At 36.5% G+C, this 8,867-nt stretch overlaps 1 long non-coding RNA gene across 2 annotated transcripts; it reads right to left on the minus strand.

Moving 5' to 3' along the window:
• Positions 1-5,379: 5,379 nt before the first annotated feature.
• On the minus strand, positions 5,380-8,656 carry LOC309389958. 2 transcript variants are annotated; one of them, XR_014175039.1, is made up of 3 exons: positions 8,555-8,656; positions 7,584-7,728; positions 5,380-6,834 (listed from the first exon to the last, which is right to left on the minus strand). It is a non-coding gene; the product is annotated as an uncharacterized lncRNA (long non-coding RNA). The 2 variants fall into 2 exon arrangements; XR_014175040.1 differs by having other exon boundaries at positions 5,380-7,084.
• Between the last annotated feature and the right edge of the window lie 211 nt (positions 8,657-8,867).

The following is an 8,867-nucleotide window of genomic DNA, read 5'->3' on the forward strand; positions in this document are numbered from 1 at the left end:
AGACTCTATTAGCTCAATATCTGTATCTCCTCCTTTGCTTCATCAGTCTGGCTAGTGAATTGTTTCAATGCACTATAACTTAGATTTCAACTTCTTATTTTGCAAATCCAAAAGCAGGTTTTCAACTTTTGCAACAGCTAATGGAACATTTCCATAGTACAAAAAAGATCCAGTGCTTTGGCCCACACGGTCTTATAACCTTTGTACCCTGCCTGACGTGCCTTGGACTTTTGGGGTTCTCTGGAAAGTTGCGGGCTCTTTAAGAGCTCTGTTTTTAACAGGCAAAATATATCTGTTCTTGGGGTACAAACTCTCTATCCAATCTAATACCTGCATAGCTGCTGTTCTGTTGTAAAATTCCATACACTTTATCTTTGCTACAAGTTAGAGAGATTTCAGCTATGTACTGTTTTCACCAGACTCGAAATGCTGGCTGACTGAATAGATAATTAGGTTGCGTAAGAAAAATAGATTCTAATGTAGCATTGTATAGTTTATAAAAAATATGATTTTTGGAGGAAATTTCCAAGTGCTATGAAATAGCTTTATGAGTAAGGAATTATTTTGAATTAGAATAGAGTCTTTTGAATGATTGCAAAAATTGATGAGTTTCCTGATATTTCAGCAAGCAGGAACTTGTTCAGTTATACAACAAGCCAAACCAGACCTAATGGGAATACAGCTAAGGCAGAACTGTAGGTCAAAGAGCAGAGTTTGTATGCAAGAATTCTCATTGTAAAATTACACAATTTTACTTCTTTAGCCGAGGAAAACAAATGGTTTGTGTTATGCTTTCACCTTCTTTATTTCTCTGAGTTGGTATTTAAATTACAACACTTGGATTTAATAATTCCATTGATAAAAACCATTTGACACAAATCATTTAGTTTTTTCTTTGGAACCATGGCTTCTATGATTTCTTGTTTGTTAAATGTCATAAAGCAGAGTTGTACGGGAATTACACAAACGGTTCCAGAAAATAATAAAGTGTAGAGAAGCTGAATGAGGTCCTGCACATTGCCACTCATGCCCTTGTTATCTTTTGGTTGGATTACTGAAACATGCTCTAATGAGGCTACCCCTAAAAAGCATTTGGAAGGTACAACTGGCGCAGAACACAGTGGTTCTGACTGTTCTGTAAACTCCTAGGGTGGCCCATGTAACACTGCTATTATGTGAGTTGCTTTAGTTGCCAGTCTGCTTCCAGGTCCAATTCAAAGACCTTTGAAGTTCTTTATGGCATGGATCTAGGTTACCTGAAGAGCCATCTTACTCCAATTGGATTAGCCCATTCCACTTGCTCCAATGGAAGAAGCCTGTTTTGGATTGCATCTGCCAAAGAACTTCAGCTGGGAGGATGCAGCAGAAGAGCCTTCCCTGCTGTGGCTCCCATCCTTTGGATTATTTTCCCATTGGAGGTGAGGTTGGTGCTCACATTCCTGGCCTTATGAAAGGGCCTTAAATGCTGGCTCTACCAGATGGCTTGGGCCCCCAATAGGGGTGCTTTATGCTGGAGGAGGCTGACGGGATAGAGATATGTTGCCTATCCTGTTAGTTTTTAGCCTTTATTTAAACTTTTAAACTTTTCACATTTTGTATTTTCTTTTCCTTTTTTTATTTTCATTATTTTTAAAAAAACTTTCTGTGCATGCCCAAACGACAGCTGGGCAGCTGGGCGGAGCCTCCCACAACCACTACCGGTTCGCCTAAACCGGGGCAAACCAGCAGAATTCCACCTCTGTTTCCCTTCCCTTCTCCAAATTTCTGCTACTAGAATGTGTAGAGAGTGAGAGGACATATTAGTATCAGAGACCGTTTATCTCTTGGGATGATGAGCAGTAGGATGCTATCTCATTTTCTACATTTTAATTATGGGAATAAAGTGCTGGCCTGGAAAATTACTTAGTCTTATTCAGCAACGTATTGTATTGGCCATCTGAATCTAGGCATTTGCACAAGTATTGAAGTTTAGGCACTTGTAAAAGTATTGAAGTTTGCACTTGCTCTTCTTTTGAAACAGCAGTCAACAAAACGATAACTTGTACTTTCATGCGTATTGCTATATCTTACCCTTGATCTTACTGAGTAGGACTTAAGAGTGTTCTTTCTTTCAAAAACGGTATTGGTTTCTTCGAATTGCTTCTAATTACTGTACATTTGATGCAGAAAACTTGCACCTTAGTTTAATTACGTCCTAATAACTATTGATACATGCCCATATTTCCATAATCTGGTGCTCTGCAGAAGTATTGGAAGACAGTTGGCAAAATACCAAATCAGTTGTGCTGGCTGTAATTGTTATTGCTGCCTTGTCAACCAGCAGGTGTTTAGGTAGGTACTGGTTACTGATTGACAGGCCTTAGAACTGAGTCCTTTTTTTAAATTCATGAAGTTTTGTCATGCTACTAATGTTTAATAAATGTGTTCCTTTGTTTCTTAAAACAGGAAACTGTGCAATTTCCAAATCTACTGATACAGATCGTGGGAAGATGCTCATCATATGGAGGGTGGCGACAATAGGGCAGTGCAAAGCAAGCCACACCATCTGTTTCACCAGGCCAAAGATCTAAATAGGTCTGCTATTTTAGGGCAGCTTTCCAGGGATGAGCTGTTGGGGGTTCGCGGAAATTCAGGAGAACCTCTAGCTAAGATACTGTGCAATTCAGAGAACCCCCAAATCCCACTCCTAGCTGGCCCTGCCCATCTCACCCCGACCCTCCTAGGAGTCCCCACGTGGCCCATTTTGGATGGAGGTAAGTGCAGGGTGCGCACGGAGGCTCAGGGAGGGCGAAAAATGGCCCCATGGGAAACCTGTTTCCAGCCTCCAGAGGCCTCCGTAGCCTGCGGAGGCCGTTTTCACCCTCCCAGAGGCTCAGGGAGAGCCTCCGGAGCCCAGAGAGGACAAAAACATGCCCCCCGCTGTGGTGCAGGAGACTGCTCACCATGGCCACGCCCACCCAGCAACCAGGCAGACAACCCCTTGCTAAATTTGTTGAAACCCACCCCTGCAGCTTTCCCTGAGAGTCTTTAAATATGTTGTGGTTATAATTCCCAGAGTTCCATGATGGATATGAATTGTACTACTAGGCCATACATCTGGAGGACATCATTTGTGGGGGGAAATAAGAATTATATGGTTAAAGATTTTGGACTGGAAGATGTTGAAGTATTCTTTTGCTGTTTCAACCAGAATTATTTTAAGTCATTAACTCAGCCAAGAAGAGCTACAACTATAATTCTAGACTCCAGAATCTACATTTTTAAAATATTGCTAATGTAGATAACATTGGGATATTAATGCGGCAGTCCTATTTGAGGATTGGCTATTGAAAACAAATGGGATTTAATTCTAGAATTACTTTGTTAAATTAGCAGAGAATTATACTAGGCTAATTAATTAACTAAGCTATATACTTGCTACATTGCTGTTTAATTATCTTTGGTATATCAACATTCTTAATGTTGTTTAGTTAATATGTATCTTGGCATTCTACAAATCAAATAAATGAATGACAGATGCCAACCAGCAACAGCAACTGTAATGTGCATTTTATAACATTTTGATTCTTGTTGTACATGTCATTGTTCTGGTATTTAAAATTATTGTTTAAGTGTATTACAGCTACCAATTGCGAACCTTTAATTGCTTGCACATTCCAGTAACATTAAACCTATACTCCTAGAAATAACTCATGGTGGACAGGGCATAGATAAGGGATCAGGCTAAATATGATCCACTGGAGAAGGAAATGACAGCCCATTCCAGCATTCTGATAAGAAAGTCAAGGGGACATTCATAGTGAAACAGTCAGTGTGACACTGGAAGAGGAACTGCCCTGAATTGGAAGGCATTCAGTGAGCTACCAAGGAGCAGCAGAGGGAATATTACTCTTTAAAGGAAATAATCCACTCCAAATTGTGGGTTCTTGGATACTTGTAAACTTTTCTGGGATTATGAGAAAATACTCTTACGCTTTTACCAAAATGAAAATAAAATATCTAAGAACCCACTGAACAAGGCTGCATTGCTATTAGCACGCACAGCCTGAATATTAGCTACTTTTATTCTTACTAAAAGATAGTTACTATTCCATCAAGCAATTTTGATCACCAAGTCTAAGCATGTTTGATTCAAGATTAAATAAGCATGGAAGAATACAGAGAGACAATCATAGTAAAATTTTGAATGGGATTAAAAGGTGAATGCGTAAAAGTAGAGAAATATTTTTATGAAATGATTCATTGATTAATTATTTATGTTCATTTACTGTTAATTGTTAATAAGTATAACCTTTTAACTCACTTCTGTTTTAGCTATGAAAAATACTGATAGCATTTCACCATTCTTTGGATTGTATTTTCCTTAGTTTGTACATGGGTGTCTGTGTATGCATATATTCTCTACACATATATATATATATATGTATGTGTTACAACCCCTGGTATGCCCAAATATGGGAGGGAGCTCACTCCTCCCTCTTTCTGTCCTTCGGCTCATCACAGAAAACCATCCAGGCAGAAACCCATATTTTTTATTTTTAATGTTGCCTTTTTATATTTGTGTTGTATTTGTGCTGATAAATAAATAAAGTACTATAAATAAACATACTAGTCTCCCTTTATTTATTTATCAGCACAAATAGAACACAAATATATATGTCACCATATATATATATATATATATATATATATATATATATATATATATATATATATATATATATATATATATATATATATATATATATATATATATATATACTAAGATACTTATGTTGTAATAAATATATTAAATATCCAGTATAATATATATTCATATTCTTTACTTATGGTTCCTATATTATACCAATTTATTTAACATTAAATGACTACCTAATCTTCAATACAGATTAAATGACTATCATTACAATCCATATCTAAAACATATTTAACATGTTAACACATGTAGATGTCAATGAATGTGACATAAATGGGAATTGTTTGTAGAACTGATGAATTGTGTAATCCTTTTCTGTTTTACTGCAACATTAGGTTAGAAGAACGTATTAGAGAGGTGACCAAAAAAAGTGGGAAGGATAGTAGCACATGCACAATTTTCCCTATTTTCTGGATTTCACTTAGATTTGTTCCAGTTTGATATCTTGCTATATTTCTCTTCCAAATCTAAAGGACATGCCTTCAGGTGGAGAAGAAAAAAACATTAATGCTTAATTACCATATTTTTCAGAGTATAAGATGCACCTTTTTCCCTCAAAAAAAGGCTGAAAATCTGGGTGCATCTTATACACTGAATACAGCATTTTTTGCTGTATTTTTCCCGAAATCCCACCCCCTTCACCAAAATGGCCATGCATAGCTTTTAGGAAGCTTTCAGAGAGCTTCTTGGGGCTGGGGAGGGCAGAAATGAGCAAAAAATGGGCTGTTTTTTGCTTGTTTTTTTACACCACCACCCCCAGGAGCACTTTATAAGCCTCCTAAGTGCTATTCATGCCCTTTTTTTGAAAAAAATACGGGCCATTTTTGGGAGGTTTGCAGAGTGAAAAAACTTTTTTTTAACTTGCCTCTTCAAAACCTTGGTGCGTCTTATACTCTGAAAAATACAGTACTTCCCATAAAAGAGCATGGATCATACACAAGTTATTATTTTGGTGGTCTATATTCAACTTCTACTACCTGATTTTTATCTTATTTTTCAAGATTCAAGCAAATGTTACCCTAAGAAATATGAAAGATTTCCTTTCCCATCTAGCACTACCAAGGAGACTTGTCAAAATATTTACTGAAGCCAGTAAGCCAAATATTAAGATGGGAACCTTCTACCCAGTGTAAATTAGACAAATGATACCATAGTCAAATTTATTTATTTGCAGTATATATCACCCATCTCCCTAACCAAAGTGACTCTGGGCAGCAAATGTACATTATGCATGACTTTAATCGTACAGAGGTTTTGGAAATACATTGGAGGATCTAGAATGCAACTCTTAAAATATTGCATTGAACATTGTTCAAATATAGAAATATCCAAATACTAAATAACAAAACCAGATGTTATATACTGACAGCCACTATGGTAGTTTCCACCAAGGTCCTCTGATCCGGCAGGAACAATACTCAAATGTGATTGGTCGAGAGGTCTGACAGCTCCCTATAAAAGGGCTGCTGCCAGACAGAGTCTTTGCTGGAATGTACATAGTTGTCACTTAATAAAGAGCTGTTGTTGCTGAAGCCTGAGTCTTGCCTCTTCCATTCACCCGATCTAACACCAGAGATTTCCAAATCATAAGTAATGGGTTCCCCAATGTCCCCCAATGTTCTGATATGCCAGATTTTTCTTTTTAAAAGTGTTAAGTTGCCGTATCTTGAAAGTAGAGAATACAATGGGGTTTTTAAAAACTGTAAATATCATTGTTTAATTTCAGTAGCTGTCTCAGAAATAAGACATTTTTCAATTGTCAGAAATAAGGTGCAGTTCAAGGAAAAATAAAACATTTGGAAAGGGTGTACTCTTATTATTAAATTAATTTTTAACTTAAATGCTAATCACCACCACTACCAGGGTGTGATTTGAAGGAGAGCTTGGAATCTGCCACCTCTTCATGTCTAGATTAGTCATAGTTTTGACTGAACGTACATTCAGTGCTTGAAACTGACGGCTTTTGATTTAAATCCCTCTGTCCTTTAGCTTAGTGTGTCTTTCCTGTTGTTGTCATTCAGAGGAGGATGGTTGTTTTATTCTTTGCAGGAGGCATTTAGTTTAAAAATTCAAGGAATCTTTATTCTTTGCTTAGTTACCCTTCCAAACAGGTTTTCTGCACTTTGCTGAAAGTTTTTCTGTACAAAAACAAAAGTCAAGATTCTTTGGATTCAAATACTTCAATGTAATATCTTTGAAAATTATATAGGTTAATGTTTAACTTTCTTATAGAATAGTTCCCCAAATCCAGTTTGGCTATTGGAGGATGCAGAAACTGTATATGGAAAATGATCTATTTAGTCTGATCTTCATTAGTACCGGTGGGCTTCCAAATATAATCTGTTTTTAAGGGAGAATTGTGAGGACACATTTTTAGAAGTATCAATACTGCAGCCCAGAAGTAAAAACAAACAAAAAAAAGTTGCAGAATGAATTTGTGTACAAAGAAGCTTCTTGCAAGAATAAATATAAGCTGGTTTATTTTTTTCCTGTCATGCTGCTCAATTTTTAATGATACACACTTTCTCTAAGTAGATTACATAACTGACAGTTTCTTGTTGCTTGTTGTTGCTATTGCATGTTATTCTACAAAATTGTTTACCCTAGAGGGAAGATCTGCTAAACAATGAAATCATTCATCCCAGCGTGGTCATGACCACCCCTGCTTATTTTTGCAAGTCAATCTTTCCCTTTTTGTAACCTTAGATAGGATTGCAAAAAGTTTTAAACTGAATGATCATCAAAACCAGTTAAATAAAATCAGCCATCCTGGAAAAATATGGAAGAGTTTGCAGTATGTATCAATTAAATATACCTGGGCAGTTCAAACAAGATATTAAATCATGGGTACAATAAGTATCACACACTATCTCTTCTACTTTCTTACTTCGTCTTAGGTTCCATTTCATTTGTTACTTCCTAGGTGTAACAAGCCATTATCCATACTTAGGTGCAAATATATCCAGGTGCTATCTCTTTGATGTAAGCAACATTATGCAGAATGCAAAAAAGGTGTAAGAAAATAGAACACCCTATAAAAATATGAATTAAGAGTGTAAAGAAGAATACAAAATAATTTATAAATTACAAAATTTAAATTTAAAAATTATTGTCAAATATGTAAATTCAAATATATCAATTATAAATTCATCATTTATAAAATTATAAGAATATTATTAAAAGAATATAAAAAAGAACATATCATTAAACCTAGTCTACACAGTATCAGCATTATTTCCTACATTTTCCCATATCTTTCTGATCTTAACAAACCACCTGTGTTTTCTCCGCATCCATCTATTCGGTAATGAAATTTTTAAGGATCTCATCAACTCCATCCAACCCATGACTTTCCCAGTCTTTGCCTCTCACTTCACCCAATCATTCTTCTTTCATCTATTGGTTTTGTGAATCAGTCTTTATTCTCTCTATACATTTAAACCACCTCATTGTACATTCATGACAATCTTAAGATACCTTATGGTTCTTGACGAATGTATCTTGTCTTTTTATGTACACTGAGAGCATATATACCAAAGGCAAATTCCTTGTGCATCCAATTATACTTGGCCAATAAAGAATTCTAAAGTCTAATCACTTTCATATTCAGTCTTCATTTATTCTGCTGTGGAAAGTTATCACCCAGCCCTCTCCCAGAAAAATGAAATATCCTAGGAAATATTGAAATGGCAGAATATTATATTTCCCTGGATGTGAAAAAGAAGAAACATGTTTTTTTAAAGACAAAGTAACTCCCTGCAGCTTCCTGCCCCCACCCACTTTGTCAATGAGCCATTAAAGCCTGAGCTAGTCCACTTTACATAATAAAGTTAGTATCAGCTTTTCACAGAAACTCACCACATGGCATCTGAGAACTCAACCAAACCTGGATTCAAAACACAGCCTAGAGAGTTGCCCCTGCATAGCCCCATGGGAGTCTGACAACCAATCAGAATACATTTCTTACAGGAACAGATAGGTAGGGCAGAACAGATTATAAAAAACCCTGCAAGCCCCTCCCTCACCTTCTCTTTTTCTCCACCAACATTGAAGCATTGAAGCAAGCTTTTCTGTTCAGGACTCAAGCCATGTGGTCATGTCCACCATTAAACCATCTTCCCAAGTAGCCTCCATGTCTCCAGTGTCTTTTTCCCCACTTGGAGCCGAACCC

This window comes from Natrix helvetica (genome assembly GCF_964273705.1).
Source record: "Natrix helvetica genome assembly, chromosome: 3".
Taxonomy (NCBI): Eukaryota; Metazoa; Chordata; class Lepidosauria; order Squamata; family Natricidae; genus Natrix; species Natrix helvetica.